Source organism: Podarcis filfolensis (assembly GCF_964270895.1).
Source record: "Podarcis filfolensis genome assembly, chromosome: 17".
In the NCBI taxonomy this organism is placed as follows: Eukaryota; Metazoa; Chordata; class Lepidosauria; order Squamata; family Lacertidae; genus Podarcis; species Podarcis filfolensis.
The window spans coordinates 23,008,613-23,036,148 of NC_139621.1; the positions used below are offsets into that span (position 1 = coordinate 23,008,613).

Below are 27,536 nucleotides of genomic sequence, written 5' to 3' on the forward strand. Positions count from 1 at the left end.
ATTTGTGTTTCCCAGATGATCACCCAGCTGGGCACTGGCCACACCCAGACCCGCTGAGCTTCAGCAAGGTAGATGCAAGGTTGGTTTTGCTCCGTTATCATGCAAACAACTGGATCAATTGTATCCATTTTATTGCTAAACATTGAATGAGTATGCAGCATGCAGCAAATCAGCAAGATCACTCCTAACATGGAACCTTCCCTTCCGGGGTAGGGAGAATCCCAAAGCTGTGAAAACGGGCAAGTCAACTTTAGTTTATTAGCCCTAGCCTCAACAAACACTTCATAGCCAATCTATTATCTCCACTGAGTCTCCCTCTGCTCATCCCCCACTTGTTTTAGCAGTATTTAAAGTTAATGAGCTTTTTCAATTTAAGCATCAGATAGTTAGCCTTTGGATAACATTTAGAGGAGCCTGGGTGTATCTAATTATGTTGGGTGAATTCTTAAGAGGCTCAGCGTCTATTTCATTCAAGAGGCACATTTTAAGTCGCAGGCACGTACTGGACGCCATTCCAGAATGAATGCAAATCACCCTTGTGAAAACAACATTGCCGGTAGGTCTGAGAGTTCAAGGAATGACTGCACTAACAAACACCTTTGAGAGTATGTCTAACTCCAGCTATTCAAGCCGGCAGGAAAGCTGATGTTGCCATTAAGTCTAAACAGGGGGAAGGAAAAGCTGACAGGACAAACTTAAAGGACACCACCTAAGCAGGGCAAAACATGCCTGAATAGAATATTGGAAAAAGTCTCACTTGCTTTAGTTATAAAGCAAGGCACAGATACTGAAACCAATTAGAGGATTAAAACAGAAAGACGTGCTGGTGGTTTTTTATTTTTTTTTACAAGAGTGCTGGATGAATAATCAAAAGATCGGCTTTCAAACCCTTGGCTTTGCCACAGACTTGAATGAGTCAAACTAGTGTCACTGTTTTCTCTGTGTGTCTCATATCCCCTTTTCAAAAGATGATATTTCGCTTTTCCACAGTGATGGTGTTAGCAGAGTTGCATTAATTCTTGGGCTATAAAGCAGGTTGACAAATAAACCCATGGTTCAAATCCAAACATTTTGGACCAGAAAAAAAGGAAAACTTGGGATGTGTGTCATATAGGGACCAGTATAACGAGAAGCCTTTCAGATGATCCTTCAAGTAATTGCGAGCGCATTATTAAGTACCAACTTCCATAGAGAAGGCACTAAAACATTTCTATCAATCAGAATCATAGCCCTCAACTGCTATACCTTGCTGAAGTGCTCCCTTTCCCTTCCAAAGCAGCCATTTCTGCTTAGAAAGTCGTTACAAAATACGCTGCAACACTTCCTCTTATGAGTTAGCCTCTTCTCATAGCCTGAATTTTCAGAAAACTAGCCACTGGAGCAGCTTTTCTCAACCTGTGAGTCCCCAGATGTTGTTGAACTACAACTTCCATCACCCTTAGCTAGCAAGGCCAGAGCTCAGGGATGATGGGAACTGTAGTCCAACAACATCTGGGGACCCACAGGTTGAGAACCACTGTGACTGGAGCTATTGTGTGTTTGCTGGTGTGCTGCAGTGGCAGTGAATATGGTCTTTTCCAGTTGTTGTGGACCACATTCCTGACTACTAGCAATGCTGGCTTCACAGCTGGAGGCCACCACATTGGCTAGTCCTGTAGTAGGAACTTCACGTTACATTTAATCAATAAAGAAGGTGGTGGTAAAAATACCTTTGGTTTGTTTTGTGTTGTTGTTTACAACATGGTCAGTTCTTATCTCTCCCAAGCTCCCATTGGGTAATTCTTATACAAATAAATAAGAAATAAATATGTTTATCAAGGTGCTGGATAGACAAGTTGAATGCAGAGAAAACAAAACATTTGAGAGATGTATAGAAGACTCTGAGACCTTTGTGAATATTCGTAAAAGGTATATCCTATTATGGGACCAGCTTGGAGGGTTAAATGGAAAATGTCTGTGATCTTTTACAATGACTAGCATTCGGCATTTGGGAAGTCTCTGCTCCTGATTTCAGAGTTCAGAGGTTGGAAGATGCTCAGCACATTCTCAGTCATAGAACAATTTTGCAAACCATATCATAGTACAACATCATAACACAACAGCACAACCTTCTCAACAATTAACAGTGCACTTAATCACGCCGCCACAAATTTCCAGTTTTCACAGGAAGCATATGATACCCAGAACAAAATGTTCCCATTTCCATTCAAGAACATGACTTTCCTTGGAAAAGGAGGCAAATTATTATGCCGTAGACCAAACAACAAGCGTGTTTTTCTTAGGAAGTAATACACTATTTTCTCAGGAACATAAAATAATTCCTGAGTCAGAGTGGGAGTTTTCCTCCTATGAAATGTGCCTTGGATTTGAAATGAAGCATTTTGTAAAAAAAAAAAAAAAATCTTATGGAAGCCACAAAAATGTTGAGCAAATGTTTTCCACGCATCTCCAACCAGCATGTAGACCGAATTCCCCTTTTCACTTTAACGTTGCCCTACCGACCCCCATTTATATAACCCACACGCCTGCATGTTTTCATGCAGCGAGTAGCTGGAAATTTTATTTCCCCATCATTCCCCTAGTTTGCACAAGGCATGTTTTAGATAGCAACGAATGGAAGTGATTGTTCCTGTGACTGAACATTAGCATAAAGCAATTCAGTTATGCACTGTATTTGTACTGAGTTTATTAATATACATCATTGCAATGGGATGCAGTGAGGCAGATCAACAGTTTAAGGCTGGTAAGATGTATCCAGACCACCAAGTCTGTCTTCCCAGGCCACCAAAGGCTTTTACCAAGTCCCATAACTGTACAACAAGATAATGGGGAAATGTTTTTTCTGGGGGGGGGGAGCATCTTGGCGAGTTGAATTTGGCCCATGGACCTTTCATTGTCAACACTTGATGCAGAAGGAGCACAAGATATTTAAAGGGGATAAGGAAAGTTTCAGCTGATAAAAACATTACAGATACTATTTGAGCAGCAACAGACTTCCATTCATAAATGAAGACTGACTTTCTTTCTTTCTTTTTTTTTTAAAAAAGTGGGATTTGATTGCTTTTAGTGAGTTTCTTGGCTTCTGCAGAGCAGGAAGCAGAAATAAACAAGCTAAACTGTAAAGAGCCATTGGGAGGTGTGGAGTTTTTTTTGTTTTTGACTTAAAAAAAAACTTGGAAAGGTGCTTTAAGAACTTACCTTTGTCATTGTTTTTTGGGCTTCTATCCCAATGACTTCAGCTTGAAAGAATTAAAATTAGTTCCTTATACATGCTCTGCAGGTGAAGGTGGTTTTTTTGTGTGTGTATGTGTGTATATGTGTTTTTTTAAAGAAAGATTTAATTTGCTGTTTGATTCGCCCCGGGATTTTCAGGTGTTGCACGAGGGAGTAAAGAACAGAAAGTACCTTCGTTCTTGGTTGTCAGCCATTGGATGGTGGCCATCGCATTATTAAACCAGCCAAGCATGCTGGGTCTCAACCACAGAATTTAATTTTCCCTACTGCAGGGACTAATCAACTACCACAGGGCTCTAAGTCCTGAGGAGACTGTTTTTATCTGTGTGCTTAAAAAGAATAAGGAAAAAAAACACGTTCAAAGACTAGAGTGAAGTTCATTTCATAGTTTTGTCTATCCTCAGGGTTACAGTGACAGAAATTTAATTCGATGAAAAACAGATAAGGTTGGAATTTATGCTTATGCTATGATATAAATTAAAGGAAGATGAAGGTTCCAGGTAGTTAACAGCCCTTCTGAAAGCAGCGTAGGGTTGACCCCATATTCTCCTCAGTCAAACAGCAAAAGGTGAGGTATGCCTATTGCAATTACCCGCCTCACCTATGCTGCTGCTACTATCTATAAAACTGGGCAAGGTTTTCTCTAAACAATAGTACATTTCTACAAAACCGCCCTCTCTGATAAAAGGCAAAATTAGCTACAGTACTACCCTCTGGGTTATTGAACCCTTCTTCTTCTTTGGTGATCACTCGTAGCCCAGTAAGATTGTCTTCCATAAACATGGTTTTAACAATGAGTCCGTAAGTGACTGTGGAGGCCAATTCTGGATCCACACGTCCTTCCACAGTGGGGACATAGATTTCCAAGCGGGAGTTGATCACAATAAGGGTTTGCCAAGCATGCCTTCCTCTTAGCACGTTTTGCCCTTGCGTCCTGAGTTTGAGTGTCTTCAAAGTCCATGACACCTTTGATAAAAGCTGTTCTCCAGTTGGAGTGCTCACAGGCCAGTGTTTCCCAATTATTGGTGCTTATACTACATTTTTAAAGATTTGCCTTGAGACAGTCTTTAAACCTCTTTTGTTGACCCACCAGCGTTACGCTTTCCATTTTTAAGTTGGGACTAGAGTAGCTGCTTTGGAAGATGATAACCAGGCATCTGCACAACATGACCAGTCCAACGAAGTTGATATTGAAGAATCATTGCTTTGACACTGGTGATCTTTGCTTCTTCCAGTACACTGGTAATAGTTTGCCTGTCTTCCCAAGTGATGTATAAAAATTTCAGGAGACACCGTTGATGGCATCTTTCAAGGAGTTGGAGATGGTTTTATATAAGTGGTCCATGTTTCACAAGCATCCAGTAAGGCTGGTAGTACAACAGCTTTGTAAACAAGCATTTTGGAACCCAACTCTCCACAAAGTGTGCAATGTTCACACAACGTCATGTTTTTAAACAGTGAAATGACTTTTCGGAAAGGGGAGAAACCAAAGGGGTTCATTCCTTTGGGGGCAACAATGGGGTGGAATGAAGGCATGGACCACAGCCCCCTTGTGCTAAAATTATGGTTTTAATGAGGTTTTTAATTTGGGTGGGTGTTGGGGTTTTGGGGGGGCGGGGTTGTTTCACATTGTTCTTAAGTGTTATACGTTAATTTGTACTTTGTATTAGCATTTTTGGTTTTATAAGGCTGATTAATATTCTACAGCCTTTTAAATGTGCTGGTGGGAGCAAGAGGGCTAGTTGTTTTGTTGTTTCTGTTTTTAACTATTTACTTGTGGTCTTGCATTGTATATTTTATCCCCTGAACCGCCCTGAGATCTTGTGATGAAGGGTGGTAAGTAAGTCTAATAAATAAAATAATAAAAAAGCAAATTATAGTTTAGGTTTAAGTGAATATAACCCATCTAATGATCCTGGCTCCAAACTGGTCATTGCCAAATACTCTCCTTCAACAAACCTTCTGTTTTTTTTGCGTTCTCCATCTTAGAGGCTCAAGTACAAAACCAAACCAAGCATATTTATTTGCAGAAAGGAATGGATTTGGGAGAGATGGGAGGGAGAGGGAGGAAGGGGGCAAAACAGAAAGGATACCATCGCTCAACACTACTGCAGTATTAATCTACATTGTTTTTAATCATAGGAGCTGTTTCTTGGAGTTCTCCCAAGAAAGACTGAGCAGGGAGGGAGGCAGCCACAATGAAATAATGATACCTTAAAATGTACCAGTTCTGGTGATAAAGGCTGCACTACGGACATGTTAAATTTATCAAAAAAAGGTGGTTGCAGCCGTGGTTCACATGACTTTTTTTAAAAAAGAAAATCCTTTCAAAATGAATGTTGCACAGGCTTTATAGGAAACATCAGCTTGAAAAGAAAATTTGGAAATGGAAGAAAGCATCTAGCAAAGAAAACAATTATAAATATTCCTAATTGCCTGGAAATAATTTGTCATACAGAACTGCACCAAGACAGATTTATTTTTTGAAGAAAGACTTCAGAACCCCTGACGATGAAATGGCTGTTAAGAAACAGACCGATATGTATTTCCCTTGAAAGTTGAACTAAAGGATATGATTTTCATTTTTATCTTTGCCCCCCTTCCTTCCTCCCTCCCTGCTTCTTCCATTTTCTATTCTTCTGCTGTGGGAGGAGGATGTGGAACAGGGAGGGAAATATAAAATATTCTGGAAGATTCAGTCATTGCTCCTCGGTATATTTTATGATTTCGGGAACCCATTCCAAGCTGTGCTGCAATTACATTTAAAACTGGAGAATAATGGCCCATTGACATGTATATGGTTTGAGAAATACGAGGCCTCATTTTCTCAGCTGGAATTTCCCTGCAATCTGCATTTACATTGCATTAGGGGTGCTCTCCCCCCCCCTTTTTAACAAGAGCATTGCATGCGTTCAGACGTTTTTGACACTCTCTGGGTCAGAGGGAACATTTGAAAGCAATAGGCCCTTACGTCTCCTGAGAATCTCTTGCAGGCAGGCACAAAGCATTAATGGAAAACGAGGAAAACACTGAGAGGGTTTCTTTGCATTATCAAGCCATGCTTTATGACATACCTGCCTGCTCCCAACATTAATCTACAGGAGATAGATTGTCACGGTCATGCTCCCCTGCTCTATTCCTGCTGCATATACATTACCACAATTGAAATCTGCGCTCCTCTTTCCACAATGTCATGTGCAGTTTGACGTGACTGCACTAGGAATGGCAGGGGCACATGAACGAGCACTTTTTTTCGCGGCGCATACAATCTCCCTTGCGTTTACCAAGCAGCTGCGGGCTTCTTCTCTGTGGCTTTACAAGGGAGACATTATTCTTGGCTGCTTAGCTGAAGCCCTAAACTAGCTTGTCAAGGTTCAAAATTGCACGGCGTTGGCCAGGTATGTAAGCAACTCAGCACCTTTCCTGTTCCCAGCAGTGGCTTAAGACATAATGGGAAAGGAATGCAGAAGTATTTCACCTGTCGGGATGGCTAAATAAAGAGCTCTTTGTCATCTTCCAAGAATAGGTCAGTTGTAAATGGCAGTGGGCTGCAAGAATGTGAACGCTTGAGATGAATAGTAGGGCCTATAAAACTGCTGCAGGCCAGGGTCACAAATCAAGGGTGCAGTCTTAATATAATACAATAATAATTTATTATTTATACCTCGCCCATCTGGCTGGGTTTTCCCAGCCACTCTGGGCAGCTCCCAACCGAATGTTAAAAACACAATGCAGCATTAAACATTAAAACCTTCCCTAAACAGGGCTGCCTTCAGATGTCTTTTACAAGTCAGATAGTTGTTTATTTCCTTGACATCTGATGGGATGGTGTTCCACAGGGCGGGGGCCACTACCGAGAAGGCTCTCTGCCTGGTTCCCTGTAACTTCACTTCTCGCAGGGGCTGGACCTCAGTGTCCAGGCTGAACCATGGGGGTGGAGACCCTCCTTCAGGTATACTGGGCCAAGGCCATTTAGGGCTTTAAAGGTCAGCAGCAACAGTTTGAATTGTGCTTGGAAACGTACTGGAAGCCAATGCAGATTTCTCAGGACCGATGTTATATGATCTCGGCAGCCACTCCCAGTTACCAGTCTAGCTGCTGCATTCTGGATTAATTGCAGTTTCCGAGTCACCTTCAAAGGCAGCCCCACATAGAGCACATTGCAGTAGTCCAAGCAGGAGATAACTAGAGCATGCACTACTCTGGCAAGATAGTCTGTGGGCAGGTAGGGTCTCAGTCTGCGTACTAGATGGAGCTGGTAGACAGTTGCCCTGGACACCAAATTGACCTGCGCCTCAATGGACAGCTGTGAGTCCAAAATGACTTCCAGGCTGTGCACCTGGTCCTTCAGAGGCACAGTTACCCCATTCAGACCAGGGAGTCCTCCACACCTGCCTGCCCCCTGTCTCTCAAGAACAGTACTTCCTGTTCTTGTCAGGATTCAACCTCAATCCTTTAGCCGCCATCCATCCTCCATATCTACTAGGAAATAAAATCCTATTAGAGTGGCTGAGACAATACAGCCAGATGGGTAGAGTATAAATAATAAAATTATTATTATTATTATTATTATTATTATTATTATTACTACTACTACTATTACTATTATTATTATTAAAGAATGAGAGATTTTGAGCAAGGATATTTAGGGTTGGGATGATGAGCTGCATGGTACACTTACGCTCCAACATTTCTTTGATGAAAATAGGGACATCAAATACTATTATTATTATTATCCCACCCATCTGACCGGGTTTCCCCAGCTTCCAACATATATAAAAACATAATAAAACATTAAACATTAAAAAAACTTCCCCATACATGGTAGCCTTCAGATATCTTCTAAAGGTTGCATAGTTACTTATCTCCTTGACTTGGGGGCGTCGCATAACTCCATATACTCCGGCATTTCTCTGATGAAAATACAGACGTCCTAAGGAAAAGCGGGGCATTCCAGGTTCAAATCAGAAACTGGGATGGCTTCTGTAAATCCGGGACTGTCCCTAGAAAATAGGGACACTTGGACGGCCTGCATTTTTCATCCTCCATTTTCTACTTCCGTGGTAGACATGTGCCCTATTTTGCAGAGGACAGTTCCCTGTTTGAGGAAGCCCTCTATTTGAAGGCTGTCCAGTCCATGTTCAGGTTTAAGTCATAAGAAGAGGGAACATCAGGGTCCTTTAAGTGGCCCATTAACAACAGACTGAACAAACACAGGTCACTTTTCCCACAGTCTTCCCTAAATGTAGTTCAATCTCAATTATAGTAGTTATTTCAAAATTAACATATACAATTTTTGGGCAAGCCAGTACCCCCTCTTTTCAGCATACATTTTTCTCTTTTTGTTCCTTTGCTTACTCTTTTTTGGTTATGTATAAGTAGTCACCCTACACAGCCCTGAGTTTCTGTTGTACGCAATAATTTACAGCCACTTTTCAAAAAAGAAGTCAGGTGCTAACTTCCACAATTCTGTTTTCTACAAAATATCAAATAGAACTTTCCGTTTCTCATCATGCTGTCATATTTACAGCTTATCTCGTTCATCATGTTTTGTTTCCTTTTACCAAAAATGCAAAAAGTGTTTGATTCATTCTTTGGCCACAAAGATATTCCTGCCAAAGTCCTAGCTTTGTGGTAGTAATTTTTTCTTAATTTCTTTTATGTTGTGTACTTTTCTCACATATTATATTCCTATCTTCTGCAGCAAATAGCAGTTTTCAATGCATTCCCCACCTCCTGTCTCCTTTTAGAGCTTATCTGTTTTATTTTTATTTAAACAATGCATGTACCACTTCACTACAGAAGTCTGTAAGCTGTTTACAAAGTCTATACACAGTCAGTAGAATAAATGCTGTGCGGCTGTTGTTGGACTGTACCACTTCAGAATTCAGGCAGGAGGGGATCATGTATTTATCATAAATATCCTCCCTGTACACAGAAGACAGGGAAGAGCCCTTCTTAGACTGGCTTTCTCCCTTATTTCACCCCATCTATTTTACTATTTCATTTAAACAAAATGTATGCACCCTCAGTTCTCTTTCCACAATGCATCTTAAACAGGAAAGCTTGACTATGTCTATCTAGCTCCACAAATAATGACCAAATACCAAGCAGAGATTAGATGGTTCAGAGGTGATTGGGCATAGGTGTATTAACTGCTGGAATTGCCATTCATCTGAAATGGCAGTGTTTACGTACAGCACAGCACGTACAGCACAGCTACCAGTTGGTAAGTGAATAATAAAGGAAACCCAATTCGTTATTGATGCTAAATATTGAGTGTAGTATGCAAGGCATTGCAAATTGAGAAGAAAGGATTGAATGAGAGGGTATATAATGGGAAACATACAAGTTCATATGAATGCAGTTTGTCAAGACCCACCCTACAGCATCTTACTTGGCTGTCAGATCTGCACGAGGTTAGAACATTAGGCACACAAAATGAAGGATCACATAGAATGGATAATTGTAACTAAGGTATTTGCACTATGAGGCGTTTCTTCTGAGTAGAACAACACAGACCAACAATCCAGTTTCCACAGGTCTATATTCTCAATGTCCCTTCAGATAGTATATCTATGTAGAAAAATTATATGCAGATCATGTGAGAGAGGAACCAATTTTCCTTCAATGAGTATCCATCAACACATTCCATTATAATATACCCGATTCTCTTGCATGCAACCTTCTTAATCATTCTCATGGATATGATATTATCTAGTTTCACAGTATTGTCAGAGTAACATCAGCACAGCATTACTCCTAAATATATAGTGTTAAAGGTGTAAGGCATTGATGTAAATTGCCACCATAGAAGCAATGAATCAAGAAGGTATAGAAAGGTGAATATTTTCAGGGTCTTCTGAATTCTAGAAGGGTCTGCCACTGGCCCCATTCCTGGGGTCCCTGAAAGTGTGCCTGGGTCTGTAAGCTGCTCCCCATTTAAATTACACAGAATGTCCTTGGCTTTGCACTACTCCAGGGAATTGTGGTAAATTTAAATGGCAGGTAGATCCTAGCCATGATAGGCAAATAGCATGTCAGTCTATCTTACATACCTGGAGCCAGCTCTGCTTTCAAGAAGCACGGTCTTACTTAGTGGGCAGTAAAACATTTACACCCAATTCTTAGCATTCCACAGTTACACTGCAAAAAAAGAAGAATATTTAACTTGCTCTGATGAGTCAGCACTCAGAGGAGTAATATAATAAAAGCCTAAATATAGTTGACAAGGAAGATAATCATGGCACCGTTCAGGTGCTCGTCACCTGAGTATCAAGTCATTAAGTGGTCTCTTTTGTACATCGCATGAATATTCAGTGAATTAATATCCATTTTTGAAGATCCTCAGCATATTCTCCTCCTTAAAGTTGTATGTCTTAACCATGATATAATCTGTATTTTTACCGAAACAGTGACTGCAGTAATTTTCTGAATTGTTAGTCTTAAACAAGACCTGTCAGAAACCAGTTATGTTTACAATGAATTTGTCAGGATTGCTCTAGCTAGAATTACTTTAGTGTGCAAAATGCCTGCCTTGTAAAAAAATATTTTTTTTAAAAAAAATGCAGCATTTTCAAGTCAAATGTGTAACGGGGGGAAATACAAATGTACCTGTCAAGTTAACATAACCAGAGCTTCCCACCTTTCAAATTATTTGTTCCTCTTCTGTTTTCCTCTTCACATTCACGTGGATATGCACACAGAAATGGATGGCAAGTACAAGTTATCCCTATGGATATGCCTGTGGTTTCTTTCCAAGGCTGCCATAAGTCCAGGTTTTCCAGGACATATCTGGGATTTGTCTGTCGGAAATAACGTCCGGGCAGAATTTCCGAAAATCACGAAGATGTCCACATGGCAACTCATATCGGAAGTGTTGAACCTAATGCAGAGAAGCCAATGGGTGGCAGAATTCCCATGGAAAAGAGAGGAGGAAGGGCAATGGAAAGTGAGTGCAGAAACCTGTAGCCCACTCCAAATCAATTAGCCATGATTAAGAAATGGGCAGCAGAATTTAATTCAATCTATTTTGTGCATGTGGCACTTCACAAAATATTGGATTGCCTTGTTGGCTGGAAGTAGATTGCTTTTGGGGTTGAAGCAAGTTTCATTTGAAAAAAGCAATATAAGTTCAAGACCAATTTACAGATGTAGTATTAGCAACAATACTCCTCATTTCATTCAACAATGAATCGCACCAATAAGGGGGGGAAAGATCATTGTGAAATGTCATCTTAAAGTGCTCTTTATGGCAACAAACACACAATAGTTTTCACCCACAATCCGGAATTAGCCTTTATCTTCTCTTCCAATTACTAATGCCACTCCTGATTAAGTTTCCCCATTTTAATTGGGTACATTTCTAGCCTATGTTAGGGAGATTTAATTACATGACCTCTATTAATATATACATTTATCCCAGTAGGATTCTTATTGTGTGTGGTCTATGTATAATTAGTATTATTGATTGTCTCATAAAGGCAGTTTTCCAAGGAAGCTTAAATTCATCAGTGCAACTCAATGGTGTCATGCAGAACTGGGAAATATACGGCAGGGTAGCGACCTTGAAGAAATGCCTGAAAGCTTAGTTCTAATCACTGGTATTAAAATGGAAACACAAATCTGCTACGATGTACAAACTTTTCTTGTATCTGCAAAAATAATTCACTGACATAAATTTACCTCATCATTGGTTGAAATTAATATATTTTTATTATGTATATGTATTTGTGCACTAACCAGAGATTTAACCCCCAGCCCTGTGCAATATTCCCAATGCCTCTTGTTCCTGAGGATAATTCTCAGGAAGACTGAAGATGTGGAGGCTACAGGAAAAGAACCTGTATCCTTGAGTCACTCTCAACATTACAAAATGTGGGGAAACAGTTACAAGGGCTTTGTGCTTCCTGTTCCCATCCCATGCTTCCATTTCATCCTCAAAATAAAACTTTGGTGTCTATGCTTAAACTGGGCCAATTCATCCCCTGTGAAAGTGGGGGCTTTCAGTGACATTTGAAGAGTGGCAAATTCTAAGAATCATCAGGGAGAGAGTAGTTGTACCATTAAATATAAAGCGGATCAGGGTCTTTTCTGTTTAAAACAAATGGGCATAAACAGACTCTGCCTCTCACCCCAGTCAATTTGTAAACTATGGGGCCACACCGAAGGACAGAAAAAAAAAACAGCACACTCAGTTCTTCCCTTTATTCTTTTTCTGACCAGGGGATATGTGAACCACAAGCAGAAGAAAACCTGAGGGATTTGGTTCCTTCTCAGCAACACCAAAAAGCAGGCCATTACAGTGGAACTTCGGTTCTTGAACCCAATCCGCTCCAGAAGACCGTTCAACTTCTGAAACATTCGAAAACCAAGGCACAAAGGGCTGTCAGCAAGTTCAATGGAGAAAAGTGAAAAATGTGCCTCAGAAGCTGTTCGATTTCCGAGGCGCGTTCAAAAACGGAAGCAATTACTTCCAGGTTTTCGGGTTTGAAAACCGAAACGTTTGGTTTTCGAGATGCTCAGAAACCGAGGTTCCACTGTATTAGGATATGCCGCCTCATTAGATACAAGTTAAGCTCAGACCTACTGAGTTTAAATAAAATTTAGGCCTTTGCCCACAGTCAGCTGCAAGGAAGTAGAAACATAGTGAATGGGAATAAGCTCCAAAAGGAATACATAACAAAGCCAACTCTTATTCTGTTGCTTTCAAAGCAGTATTTCCCATTCTGAAACTCCCAGTTGGGGATAGCAATAAACCAGGCATTTTCAATCATCTTCAGGTTAGATATTTGCCCACAAGTTGTGAGCCTCAGAGGGACTTTCTTGTTGTTGTTTGGGTCTTATTAAAATAAAATGTGAATGAAATTGGTTTGGCCAGCCTTTTTGTGGCTAGGGAAGAGCCAAAAACAATTTTGTACTGGACAGCTCTTGGAATCCTTTTTTTTAAAACTCCCTTTCAGTGCAAAGACAGCGTGGAGATCCATTTCTCTCTTGCTATGAGAAATATTGACAGCGTCCAAGAAAATTGAATTAAGTCACCAGTGTTGAAATCCCTTGCTTGTTTTTAACAATTTTTTTTTATCTTATCACCACATGTAAATACAACAACTCCAAAATAAAACTTAAGCCTGGCTAGATTTCAGCCCCTCCTGCCCATCAGCTTTTCAGCCAGGAAAGAAAGTGCTTTGATGTTGCTCAGAGTGTGCAACTGCAGCATCTTCCTCTGCAAGAAAGTCAAGGTGGAAGGGAAAACGTCTCGGCAGACTTGTGTTCCCTGAAAATGAGACAAAAAGTAGTTTGCAATGGCTTGTGTTCAATCTTTGGGATGCATTTTGAAGTTTGAGGCACTCAAAAGGTGGAGTTAAGTTCTGCATATTGCACAGTCAAGAAAGATAAAATGTATTTGAGAGTTCTTTAAACACACACACACACAAATGTTTTGGTTGTATCAAACATTAGTCCTACTTCAATTAATCCCATTGGGTGAAATTCAGCTAGCTAGTCCTGCTAGTGAAAGTCCACACAAGGATGTCCCCTTAGTGCAATGAGTCTCCCCCCACCACTTCTCCTTTTGTTGCTCCATGCCCTCTCCCCCATTAGCTGGCAGGTTGAGACAGCCCCTTTAATAGTGCATGGGAGGCTAAGTTCAAGGTGCTGGTTGGGGGTGAACAAATCTCTATACACCTTGGGACCAGGATACCTGAAAGATTATCCCTTCACTGTGCTCTGTTGGTGAGGTCTTCCTGCAGATACCTTCTTTCAGAAGGTCCATTCTGCACAATGTAGCAACTGGGTGTTCAGTGTTGTGCCGCCTTTGGAATTTAATTCCTTTGACTATTAGGCAGACACCTTTTAAGCTGAGATCTTCCCCAGTCTGTATCTGTGACTGGAATTACTTGTTGTTAGCCACTCTGAGCTCCTTTGGGAGGGTTCAAATTTTATGTAACAACAGCAGCAGCTTCTCTCAGCATATCTGACCATTGCCAAGATGACTGGGGCTGGTGGGAACTGGAATGTGTAAGAGTAAATCTGCTTTATGACCTGGGCTAGAAAAAACATGGAGTGAAGGGGGTGCAGGCAGACAAAGTCAAACAACATCTGAAGGACACCATGTTAGGTATAGACATCCATATGGAGATCTGATCTCTAGGCTGTATATGGAACAAATTCCCCTGAAACAAACTAGCATATTTTTTTCACTATCCCTCAGAATTGGATCAAACTGTGTTAAAAATAATAATCTATTTGTTGGAACCTTCTGCAGATGTGGTAAAGGTCTTGGTACTGGTTCAAAATTTCTGACATATTTTCATCTGTATTGAATCTGTGGTTGCCTTGCTAATTAGTCTGGGTCGGATACAGTGAATACCATATCTCACCAATTCCTTCCCCTATTTTCTCATTTACTAGGAAGTGAGGAAGCAAAGCATTTCAAGACTATTAATCATTGGAGTGAAAGAAGTTTGAAACAGAGAAGAAACAGTTTCTGGAAGACGTAGACAAGACTGAATATCTGAAATGGTTGATATCAGCAGTGGGGCGTTGTCAGGGAACTGCCATCGGAACTAGTGGAGGAGGCGAGGCTCCACAGCGATGCTGGAGAGGGGCCAAGCAGGGAGAGAGGCAGATCTCCGGCGGGGGAAGAAAATCAGCGCAACACCAGGGATAGAGGGGAGCCGATGGGGGAAGCAGAGAGGAGGCTCCAGGACTCTTGGCAGGAGACCAGCGAGGAGAGCCCAGGTCCTCCGCTGCCCACACCCACCCTGCGCAGAAGACTTCCGCGCAGGGAAAGTAGGCGGCGACTTGGCGTCAAAGAACTTCTTTGCTGGAAGAGGTTCAAGAAACGCCCACTGACGGATTCTGCCAGTGACTGAACAGCCACGGAGTGGATGGCTGTCCAGCGAGAAACGGTTTAACCAGGCAACCTAGCCCAGAGCGGCGGTAACTTACGCACAAGCAACCCCTAAAGCCATTACAGGCGTCTAACAATGAAAAGACTAAGAAGAAGAAGATAATCATATATATTATCAGTACTACAGGCCAGAAGCTCTCAGAGGGCCTAAGCAAATGTAAAATGTGTGATCTATGTGTGATATTGTGAAGGATCTGCTACAACTATTGATTACTTACTAATTTCTGTTCTGCTTTAATCAGTTTGGAAAGTCAGCCATATGGATAGGGGTACTGAGTTACAAGAATCAGTGTGAAGAAGCTGGGAAGGGATTTGCATTGTGTTCAGGTGTATTTTCATTGCTGTCAGGAGGAACCCAGTGGTAAATCACACAGAACAGGTGAAGTTAACTCTTTATTAGGGGGAAAAACAACCAGGATCTGTACAGGGGATGAACACAGCAACTGTTCTTTGGTAGGACTTGCCTCTATGAGGCAGTTGCAAGACTCAGGGCCCTTGCCTTCCCACAACTGCCTAAGAGTGGATCTAGACACAGGAAAACTCCCACTATAAATAAGTCAGAAATTAGATTGTTATAACAAAAGGGAAAAAAAATCTCTATGAAAAACCTGTTTTAAAATTTCCTGCTCTCTGGCACCATCTGGTGTTGCATGTTTATAGCACATTCAAATCTTTACAATTGTAGCTGATTACTAAGTCTCCTCTGCTCCCAGGTTTTTCCCCAAGCAATCTGAGACTGTGCCTGCATGTCTGCCTTTGCTCTTTATCAGTTTGACTTTGGGGGCAGGATGCTTAGATCTCAGGAAACAGCCTGGTTCAGGCCAATGATTTAGGCATGCCTCAGAAATAAGCATTACTGTGTATATGCTGTAAGAGCTAACATAATGTGGTTGAAGCTATAGCCTTATAGCCTTAGACTCAAACTGCCAAACTGAGGACAATAAGTCATGGGAGAGAAATTCAGATCAGTTCACCTTTTAATGCACTCCCCCTCTCCACAATTCCATACCCTCCAACATTTCTCTGATGAAAATAAGGACATCCTCATCCATTATGATACTAATAATTTTACTATTTACTATTTATACCCAACCCATCTGACTGAGTTGTCCCAACCACTCTGGGCGGCTTCCAACATCCAAAAAAATATAATAAAACTATACAGGGCTGCCTTCAGATGTCTTCTAAAGGTTTCTAGTTACTTATCTCTTGGACTCGAGGGTCCATAACCTCCAACATTTGCCAATGAAGGTAGGGACATACCGGCCAATATTTCTCTGATGAAAATAGGGACATCCTAAGGAAAAGTAGGACATTCTGGGAGCGTATAGAAAACTGGGAAAGACTCTGAAAATTGGGGACTGTTCCTGGAAAACAGGGAAAACTGGAGAGTCTGCAATTCACACATCTCAAAACCCTTCTCAGATATGTGAACTATCTTTCAAAATACACACTTCTCAAGATTTTGCAGTGCAATTCTCCAGCCAAATAATGTTTACAGAAATGTGTGCATTGGGGAATGGGTGCACAAAAATGCCTATATTCATGATAACGACATACAAAATGCATTGTTGTTGTTTAGTCGTTTTGTCGTGTCCGACTCTTCATGACCCCATGGACCAGAGCATGCCAGGCACTCCTGTCTTCTACTGCCTCCCGCAGTTTGGTCAAACTCATGTTCGTAGCTTCGAAAACACTGTCCAACCATCTCATCCTCTGTTGTCCCCTTCTCCTTATGCCCTCCATCTTTCCCAACATCAGGGTCTTTTCCAGGGAGTCTTCTCTTCTCATGAGGTGGCCAAAGTATTGGAGTCTCAGCTTCAGGATCTGTCCTTCCAGTGAGCACTCAGGGCTGATTTCCTTAAGAATACACAGGTTTGATCTTCTTGCAGTCCATGGGACTCTCAAGAGTCTCCTCCAGCACCATAATTCAAAAGCATCAATTCTTCGGCGATCAGCCTTCTTTATGGTCCAAAATGCATTACAGTAGTGAAAATAGCATACAGAAATGCATTAGGATATGGGGAAACGATTGCAAAAATGTATTATATTTGGGGAAAACTGCTATATTAGGGGATATTCACATTAAAAATTTCATGGGGGCTTAAAAAAAAAAAAGATGCCGAAATGTGGAGAACGGAACTTAAGCTTGGAAACAGAGAAACATAACACTGACCAATTTTTAACAGTAAAAAAAAACCCTAACCCCTTTCTGCATTTTGGGAGCAGTTGCCACAGTACAATGTGGAAACTGAACAAGGGCCTGCCACTTATTGTCACGTACTCCTTTTAAATGTACAGTCTTAAATTTTAAATGCCAGAGTCCTTTGAGAACATCTAAACGAGAGGACTCTTTGTGAATCCACATTACCTTGAAGCTCTTATTTATGTTCCAGCAAAGAGTTATGTAACCTTACTGATTTCGGCTGCCACTTTCATTAATGCACTAATCTGAAAGGCCATTATTTATTTCCTTTTGGCTTCTTCCCAGTTGAAACTATGACTCTAGTTCTATATATCTTCGCTAACAGGAAATTCTGGCTTTAGAATTTATACATCCTGTTTGCATTCCTTTACTTTGTCCATATCTCTTCTGTTTGCTTATAGAATATACCTTGTTTCTCGCCGCTGCCTCCCGCCTCCAATCATTCTATAAAATGTGATGAACAAACACCAGGTGTTGATGGAATTCCATGGACTGTGGAAGGACAAAAGTAAATTCTTAATGATGTAAAAGTAACACAAAGCATTTTTGCAGGAAACATGACGTGCAATGCTAGCAAGGCCCATTGTACAAAATGTACAGAATTAAAGCCACATTTTCCTTTGGTTAGGAGCCAAGAAGAAATGTTCAGTACTGTAAAAACTTTAATATTGCCTTCCATTGTCTCAATAAATATGAAGTCAGACCCTGTTAGAGAAGGAAAGTTTCTCTCTTTCGCATAATATTTCTGAATAACTCATAGTTGGAGGCTTATCTGGACTATAAAAAGGAAGAAAAGAGTTCAGAAGATTTATATATACTGATATCTACTTTCACATTTTTTCCCCAGAAAAGAGTAGGAAACCCATTTTATTTTGAATGAAAGTATGTAAATGAAAATATCAAATGCTGTGGAACAGTGCTCATGTAATAATGTAGTCATTATTATAAGATTGGCTTATGAACCAATTCTATATCCTCCCACCACACTGACGAAGAATTCTACGAAACAGTAATCAATATCCAGAATCACTGTTCAGTGTTGGATATCATATTTGCTGAATACACAAAGCTTCACAGCTTGTCTTTCATCGTATAAAGTTCGGTACCTCGCTTCATTTAAAGATTTTCAGAGACTTTGAGACTAAAGATTTCATTTTGAACTTGTTATGGTTTGAAGGAATTCTATAAAGATTGTCTATTACATATGTATATGGTCATCGTGTTGCCTAGACATTGTTGACACTTCTTTCAGTGGTCTGCCCTGTTCTTGCAGACCTTGAAAGTAAGCAATCATAGCATGTTACAACTAAATGTCATATATTGTCAAGTATGGGAGTTCCCCTCTCCCTTCCGGCCTCTCCCTTCCGGTGGCTCACCAATAAGAATTAACGAGCATTGGGTAGAGTTATAGTCCTTTTATTACAGCATTCTGTTACAAGCACAAAAAGGCAACCCTCTGCAAGGATATCAGTTGCCTACTCTGACTCCTCCCCACTTCCGCAGCAAGAAGCATGCCAACGAGAAGTTCTTTCCCCCTCCCCACCTATCCTTTGTTCTCTGACATGCTTAGACCTCCGAGTTTGGGGGAAGGGAGGGGATCCCCCCCACTCTCGATTGATGTATCGCCCAGCTGCTCCCTCCCTTCTGGTTGCTTAGCTACTATCTCATAGCTGGGTAGCTCCTCTCTCAACTGTGCAGCTTCTGTGTCTGCCTGTTTATCTGCTTCTGGAAACGCTGGAAGCAGGGGGGCATGAATATTTTGTTAGAAACTGATCTTCCTGCGATTGCATTCCCCAATCTTCCGATCCAGCCCATCCCCTGACATATATGATCCCTTCAACCCACCCAAGGCAAAGCAGTATTATCTCCTGTAACCTGCACCATTGATCAGAGTCAGGGCAGATACTGCACTGCACATGAATGACAAGGATGCAAGACTCCATGCAGTGAAATCCCCATCCAACTACAGAGTCTCAAGTTATGGAGTGTTGCTTTCAGATGCTATTTCCAGACCCCATTGCATGACGTTGACATAGCATGATGACAAAAAGAAGCACGACTCCTTAGAAATCTTCAAAAGTTGTGGGTTGGTCAAATGATGAAATACCTATGCTGCAGTGTGTTTGGAAGATATTGGTTGTATACCAAACAGCTCAGGGTAGAAACTCATACACACATACAAGGGAGAAAGTCCAGTTGAACACAATCAGGACGTTAGTGTGGAATAACGCACATTGAAGGAAAGATTAAACAGAGGCTTCCTTTGCCCAGACACTAACCTTTTAGCAAGAGACCCTTTAAAACCAAAAAGAACTGGGGGGGGGGATTAAAAGGTTCTCCATAAGGAACATGATATATTTACAGTAGGATGTGAATGTTTGAGGCCATAAGGTTGTAATAGGGCCAAGCGGGGGAGACCACTTCTCCCTCGTCACTGCTATAATATTTCAAACGGTGGATTATAATTTTTGGATGATGTTCAAAATGTACAAAATTCAAAGACTGATGACATAAGTCCTCTTCATCTACAGTTTCACTTAATAGGTCCTGGCTGCATTACCTCTCTCTCTCTCTCTTTTATAACTATATTATTTGCCATCTTATTACTGTGCTTGGTAGTCAGTTCATTTGTAGAAAACCTATCCCATTAGCAGTTTCATGACTTTATTACCGAGCTATTGTACTTTGCTGAGGTTTTAAATTTTATATATGAAAAAATATATTGGAACACTCATTGTTTGAAGCTTTTAATCAACCTCATTCATGTGCACGGGGGGGGGGGGGACGACACCCTTGCAAAGTGCTCAGTGTTCTGAATGCTTCCTTGAGTGCCGTGAAATAAAAGACTAGCATTTAAAGGCACATGGTCGCATTTGCAGACATTGTACAGGTTAACCCTTTTGCACGGTGGTTGGTAGACTCCATCGCTCAGCCAAAAACCCTTGCCCATGAAAGAATACTAAAAGAAAGATATTAGAATATGAAATCCCGCTCCTGTTATCACAAGTGATTCATGAGCTACTCCTGCTTGTAATTAGCTAAGAGCAGCTTGGGTTCAGGATAGTGTTAAAGACAACCTGAAGCCTTATATCCCAGCTCAATCACTAAGAGCAGCCAGAGAAGGTCTGTTACTTGTCCCCCCATATTACAGAAGCCCAACCACTGAATAGCTCAGTTGATAAGAGAATGGTGTTGATGATGCCAAGGTTGCAGGTTCAATCTCCACATGCATTGCGAGCACTCCAGCTGGAGAACAGCCTTTACCAAACGTGTCATGGGCTATGAAGACGCTTGAACTCAGAATGAAAGGGAGAAACGTGCAAAGAGGAAGGCACACTTAGCAAACCCTCACCATGATCAACTCCCACCCAGAAACCTATGTCCCCACTGTGGAAGGACGTGTCGATCCAGAATTGGCCTCCACAGTCACTTACGGATTCACTGTTAAAACTGTGTTTATGGAAGACAATCTTACTCGGCTATGAGTGATCGCCAAAGAAGAAGAAGCAGCATTGCAGGGGATCGGACTAGATGATCCTCAGGGTCCCTTCCGTTCTAAAATTCCATGACTCGATGATTCTATAACTAGCCTCAACCAGAAGCCAGACCTTTAGAGTTGCCAGTGCCATCTTGCGGAGCACTCTTCCCACAGAGATTTGGCAGGCATGATCACTTGTGACTTTGTGTCAACTCCTGAAGACATTTTTTATGCCAACAGGCCTCTGCAGTTGTTTGATATTTCTATGAGTGGCCAGTCATTTTAATGATTGTTTTGTACGATTTTTTTATTTATACCCCACCCTCCCTGGCCAAGACCAGGCTCAGGGCAGCTAACATCAAATATCAAATACATTAAAACACAATCAAACAATTGACTAAAATATAGCTTAAAAATTAGAATCAGGATAAAATTAAATGACTGCCCACAAATTAAAACCATAGGGGTCGGGAACCTCAAGTATTCATCAGGGCCAGCTATCCATGTTGGTCCCACATGAGCCAATAAAAGGGCCAAAGAGGTAACTTACAGGGTCCCATAGAGGGGGGTCAAACAGGGCCCAGACTGAAGGCTAGGCGGAACAGCCAGTGTGGTGTAGTGGTTAAGAGTGGTAGTCTCGTAATTTGGTGAACCGGGTTCGCTTCCCCGCTCCTCCACATGCAGCTGCTGGGTGGCCTTGGACTAGTCACACTTCTCTGAAGTCTCTCAGCCTCACTCACCTCACAGAGTGTTTGTTGTGGGGGAGGAAGAGAAAGGAGATTGTTAGCCGCTTTGAGAACTCCTTAGGGTAGTGATAAAGCGGGATATCAAATCCAAATTCTTCTTCTTCTTGCAGGCCCTGCAGAAGAATGTCAAGTCCTACAGGGCCCTGGTCTCCTGCGATAAAGCGTTCCACCAGGCATAGCAAATGTCATTTTAATACCTCAATTTTCATGGAAGGCATCATGTTGCAAACTAACAGAATGCTGAACAGGCAACTTAAAGAAGGGCCTTGTTTTATTTGGCCAACAAAATGAAAGCTGGAAGTCCCCAAGAAGTGATGGGCATGAAGCTTTGGAAATACACTGGCCGCTTGCAGTGATAGATTCCCTACTAATATTCGTTATGCATTCCTGTCAGTATGGATCCTTATCTAACCAAAATGGCAGCACCCATGCACACAGGAGAAGCATTAGCAGGTTTGGGAGAAACTGGAGGTTTGCAGAAGTGCACGCACACACACACACAAAATCATTAAAATCAAAATTCAGGTGGGGAAATAGCTCAGTGAGGACTGGGCACCCCAAGTGGTCATAGGATGCTGATTGTTCAGAAGTGCTAGCTGCAATGCTGAACACGAGCCCTCTTTACTGCAACATTCTGCTGCAGGTACTACTTGTCTAGTACAATTGCTATAATTACGCATATATACCTGCCCTTTTCCCTCACCTTCCCCCCCCCACTCCACCCGCCGTGTGAGTGCCATTGAGCTGAGCGTAAGGGAGAATGGAGAATCTCTCTGGCTGCAAACATGAGTGGCACATCTTGTTTCTGCCTCTGAAAGGAATGCAAATTCTTGGCATTGCTGGTGCCTGCCTTCTTTCTTATCAGGAGGTGGTATGCTACGATGGCTGAACTGGTGACATGGCACGGTGAAGACGGAGACTTGAGTTGGGGAGAGGCTCTTTTCCCAGGCCCTGGGCTAAGGGAGGTGGAAGTTTCCAAAGAGCAGTTTGGTTGGGGGGGCTGGGTGGGACGATGGGGGCACATTAAGAAGCAGATGCTCTCCGTCTCCTGAGCAAAGCTGCTATAATCAGCATACAACATTCTGCTAGACAATCCGCGGCTCTGCTGGAGGAGTGGGGGGCGGAGGGGAGCCTTTTAGTTCAGTGCATAAATGTAAGAGGATTGTCAGACTGGGTTTGCAGTAGTCTATCAGGCTAAAAATATCCTCCAAGTTTAAAGCAAAGCATTGTTTAGGCCTTAATGAAGGCAACAGAATTTTAACAACAGAAGTTCTGTTCATCCGTTCCACACACCCCTCCCCGCCGCCACCCCCCCCTCATGCTCTCCCAACCACCACATTCAGTTCCTCTACCCCCGCACCTGCTTCCAGTTTTGGCTTCTTGGCAATGATGCTTAGAGAGACATCAGCTGGCAGCTTCGAACAGCTAAAAGCTCCCCTGCAATGCAGCATCGCAAGCGCCAGCCTTTAATTCACTGGCACATGCCAGCTTAACCCAAGGACTTTCTCCCTATCTCTTAGCATCGCTCAGGTTCACCTTCCGAAACGGCAGCAAATGATTCAAGCGGTGGCTTATCTTAAGACCTGGCCATATCTGTTCACCGGTGGCAGTGGCAGTACGGCTGCTGCTGCCGCTGCTGTTGCCTCATCCCGATGACATTACAGGGTACATAAAACCAGAATGCCGTTTCTTCTTGATTGCTATTGGATGGCAAAGGGGTTCGCTCTTTCGCTCAGCAGATGGTGGGATAAGTGACGCTTTCTGCATTCAAGGCACTTCTTTTCTATCTCGCCTCTTTGGGAGCTGGGCAGCACTCACAATGCTAAAGGGGAATACTTAGGGAACAGATTTGTTGTTGTCCTCGGAAGCATTCAAGCAGGGTTTTCAGACATGCTATGTAGTCGTTCTTAAAATGGAGTTTTCACATTGGGAGCTCTTTCAAACATCAGGTGTGAGGTCACAGTGCTGGTGTACAGTGCACCCTAGGCTAATAATAATAATAATAATAATAATAATAATAATAATAATAAATTATTTATACCCTGCCCATCTGGCTGGGTTTCCCCAGCCACTCTGGGCGGCTTCCAGCAAAATATTAAAATACAATAATTCATCAAATATTAAAAGCTGCCCTAAACAGGGCTGCCTTCAGATGTCTTCTAAAAGTCAGATAGTTATTTATTTCTTTGACCTGACAGGAGGGTGTTCCACAGGGCAGGCGCCACTACCGAAAAGGCCCTCTGCCTGGTTCCCTGTAACTTCACTTCTCACAGTGAGGGAACCACCAAAAGGCCCTCAGAGCTGGATCTGAGCAGAACGATGGGGGTGGAGACACTCCTTCAGGTATCCTGGGCCGAGGCCGTTTAGGGCTTTAAAGGTCAGCACCAACACTTTGAATTGTGCCTGGAAACGTACTGTGATAACCAGAGCGTGCACCACTCTGGCAAACTCTACACTTTGCACATTCTCAAAGGAATGTTCTTAGAGGAATTCTCAGAGGAAGCATACTTTCTGCTTGCCCCATATCCCCCAGGGGAGCTGAGGCGCAGCTCAGATTAAGATGGAGAGGGGGGAGGCGAGGTCCAACAGCAGGAATCTGCACATCACGGACTCAGAAGACAGCAGCTCCATGGTGTGTCCGCTGCTCTGTTTTCCAGAAACCGCTTGAAAACAAGTGATGGGAGGCTAAAAGAGGCCAGTTTACCTGGTAGGGAAAGTGAGAGGTGTTGGTGAGGCTCAAATCTCCAACGTCCACACTCTCCCTTCTCCTTTGGCTCCTCCTTCTCCACTTGGCCAGCCACTTGGAAACAGCAGTTACAGATCCTACTTTTAAGGCTCACCAGGTTCTAGGAGATGGAGGGTCTGGAATGCTTTCTAGCGACAATGTGTCAGCCAGCTGCTGCTCCGCCTCTGCATGCTCCTCCTCTTCCATTGTTTCCCAATTTCCCCCCTCATCTGCCTCTCAGCTGTGCCCTCCAACAAACCCCTGTTGTAAATCTATACTCTCCTTCTTTTCCTCCACCCTGGAAGTGTCAGGATGGTGAGGCCCCTGACATTACCTCCACCCTCCACCACTCCTCCTCCTCTGCCCAGTTCCTGACACCAGGTTGGAATTTTCCCACTTGGCAAATTGGCTCCGTCTGGCTCTGTCTGGTTTTCGCCATCCTCATAGCAATTGTCACAGCTTTGGTGGTTTGGGCACTGGATAGGTGTAGTCTTGATCGGAGGGGAGTTTGTAGCCTCTGCCTGGCCCCTCTGAAATGGGGTATCCCATTAAAAAGAACCATGGGAGATGCTTCTGTCCGGACAAGGGCCACAGCACTCCCCAGGTGCAATCCATTGGGGCAGTTACCCCTTGATGCAGCTCAGGGAATCCTTCATTTCTGGTTGACCCCAAAACACAAGTTCTTCAGGCAGGTGGGCTTGAAGGGGTGAGGTCTACCCAATGCCTATGCCAGACCTCTCACATCTGTTGTCAATAAAGTCATACTGTCAGTAAAGATTAGGGGGGATGCCTTGCCACACAGTGCTTCATGAATTTGGGCTGCCAGGTAGAGCTTTAAAATGGAGCCCATCCAAGCAATCGAGACTGTGGCATTCATTGCCGGTATGTACTGCAAGTGTGCGCCTTCCATACTACTGTTGGCAACTTTGGTTCTCGCCTCTCGTACATTAAGTTAATTCTTCTGTGATCTTTCAATGGACACATGATGAAGTGCAAATGGTGCCACAAACGAATAAATGGGTGGCAGCAGGCTGTAGGTTCACAAGACAGAGGAAAAGCTATTTGCATCTCCCTCTCAGGCACTGGAGTTTATATCCATGGTGTTACACACCAGTGGGCATGCATCCTGTCCTCCTGCGTTGTTAATGATCTACCATCTGGGGAGCTGATTTAGATTGCAATTTTCACAAGCTCCGCGAGGAGAGCAGCTCCGTAAATCTCAAGACTTTGACCCAGCCTACAGATACTGGCTCAGAGTAAAAGGCTCAGGACTCTGAGCATGGCTGAGAGCATTCAGACATTTTAGGAATTCAGAAAGTTTGTAAAAACAAAATGAACACGGGCCTGAAATCTGCCTACATTTCAGAATAGCAGGCGGCTTGCTGAGCACAATTCCAGCTATCTCAATGCACTGAGCAGCCAATTCATGCCGTCATTCCTATACAACCACATTTCATCTCTTGTTCTGCAGCCTCTCTCGTCATGCTAGTCGAACAAAACCAGTGCAAGGATGACATCATCAGGCTTCGCAGCCAATCCCCACCCTCATCAAACGAACACAGATCCTTACCTATTTTGCTTATGCATCTCTCCTGCAGCTCTTTCGGTGGAATATGTGTTAGTGTTAATTGTTTTGTTATCTGTAAGGGGGAAAATATATTAAAATCTGGCAGAAGAAGATTCCCACCCTCATCTCAGACCAATCTGCATGCACAGAGGCCAAAAACAACGAAGGAAGACGTGCCTTTCCTTTGTAACCCACCTTCTTTAAAAGTTTGTGTGGTATTAAAATGTGTAAGAGGCAGAAATCTGACAACCACAACATTCTGAAATTTACAAGGCTAGCTCAGCTTGTCAGTTGCTTGCTGACAGGCACTTTGTTGGGTTTTGTTTTTTGAGTCACTCGACTCCTGTCAGACAAAAAGCCCATCATTCTTTTCAGTGTGTGTTAATTATACCTGCATTTATTCATTTATTTTAGTGAGAGCTTTCCTTTTAGTGAGAGACACCACGTCCCTATTTTCACTGAAGAAATGTTGGAGGGTATGATACAGATGAGCAGGGAGTGGAAACGTTCTGGGATCAAATCAGAAACTAGGACGCCATCTGTAAATCCAGGACTGTCCCTGGAAAATAGGGATGCTTGGAGGGTCTGCTACATGCTATTTGAGAAATATATAGGTGGAAATAGTCATGGTGAAAACTACGCACCATGTATCACCAAGAGACAGCTCATATATAACCAGATTGCAGAACCCATTTCCCATGTTGTTGGTTCTCCCCTAGAGATAAATCCTGAGTGATGTTTTTTCTGTTTTATTTTTTGCATAATTTCAGATGATGGTATGCTCTTTTTTTTTGAAAAAAGTAAATGAACGGATAAACGTAAAGGTAAAGGTACCCCTGCCCATACGGGCCAGTCGTGTCCGACTCTAGGGTTGCGTGCTCATCTCGCTCTAGAGGCCGCGAGCCAGCACCATCCGAAGACACTTCTGGGTCACGTGCCAAGCATGACGAAGCTGCAGCTGGCGAGCCAGCACCAGTGCCGCACATGGAAACGCCGTTTACCTTCCCACTATAAAGCGGTCCCTATTTATCTGCTTGCACTTAAGAGTGCTTTCGAACTGCTAGGTGGGCAGGAGCTGGGACTGAACAACGGGAGCTCACCCCGCTGCAGGGATTCGAACCGCCGACCATACGATCAGCAAGTCCTAGGCGCTGAGGTTTTACCCACAGCGCCCCCCGCGTCCCAGTGAATGGATAGGCAGCCCTTAATTATGCTCTTGAGCTAACCCAGAAAAAATATATATAAATTAGACCCATTTGCCATTTGTATTATCTGGAAAGTCAGGATGGTATGGCAAGCCCTTAGTCCTATATCATTCAGCTGTAAGAGAGAGCACATCAGCCCGAGACAATGCAGTCTTTCTGAGTAACATATTGATTTCCCAAAGTGCTTTGGAGAAAGAGGGAATCCATAATAACTTAGCACTTACCGCACACAGCATTTTACATCTCCAAGGCACGGCACAAATAGATGGCATTTAAAGATATAAAAATGAGCAGCGCTGCTCTCAGTATATAAATGTGTGCTTAAAGCGAGCTTGCATTGCTATATAGCCTTGCGTAGAGAAGTCAGGAGGTTATTGAGGAAGGACGGTAATGAACGTCGGGGTTTTCAAACATGCAGGAAACAAGTGCAGTTCACAATATCCACACAAATCAGAAGTTAT

At 42.6% G+C, this 27,536-nt stretch overlaps 2 long non-coding RNA genes across 2 annotated transcripts; one reads left to right on the top strand and one right to left on the bottom strand.

Annotated features, from left to right (window-relative positions):
• Positions 1 to 15,532, top strand: LOC310753065. Its single transcript, XR_014543142.1, has 3 exons — positions 1 to 79; positions 14,647 to 14,775; positions 15,215 to 15,532. It is a non-coding gene; the product is annotated as an uncharacterized lncRNA (long non-coding RNA).
• Positions 12,101 to 27,536, bottom strand: LOC310753158. The gene is made up of 3 exons (XR_014543242.1): positions 27,300 to 27,536; positions 25,874 to 25,943; positions 12,101 to 13,510 (listed from the first exon to the last, which is right to left on the bottom strand). It is a non-coding gene; the product is annotated as an uncharacterized lncRNA (long non-coding RNA).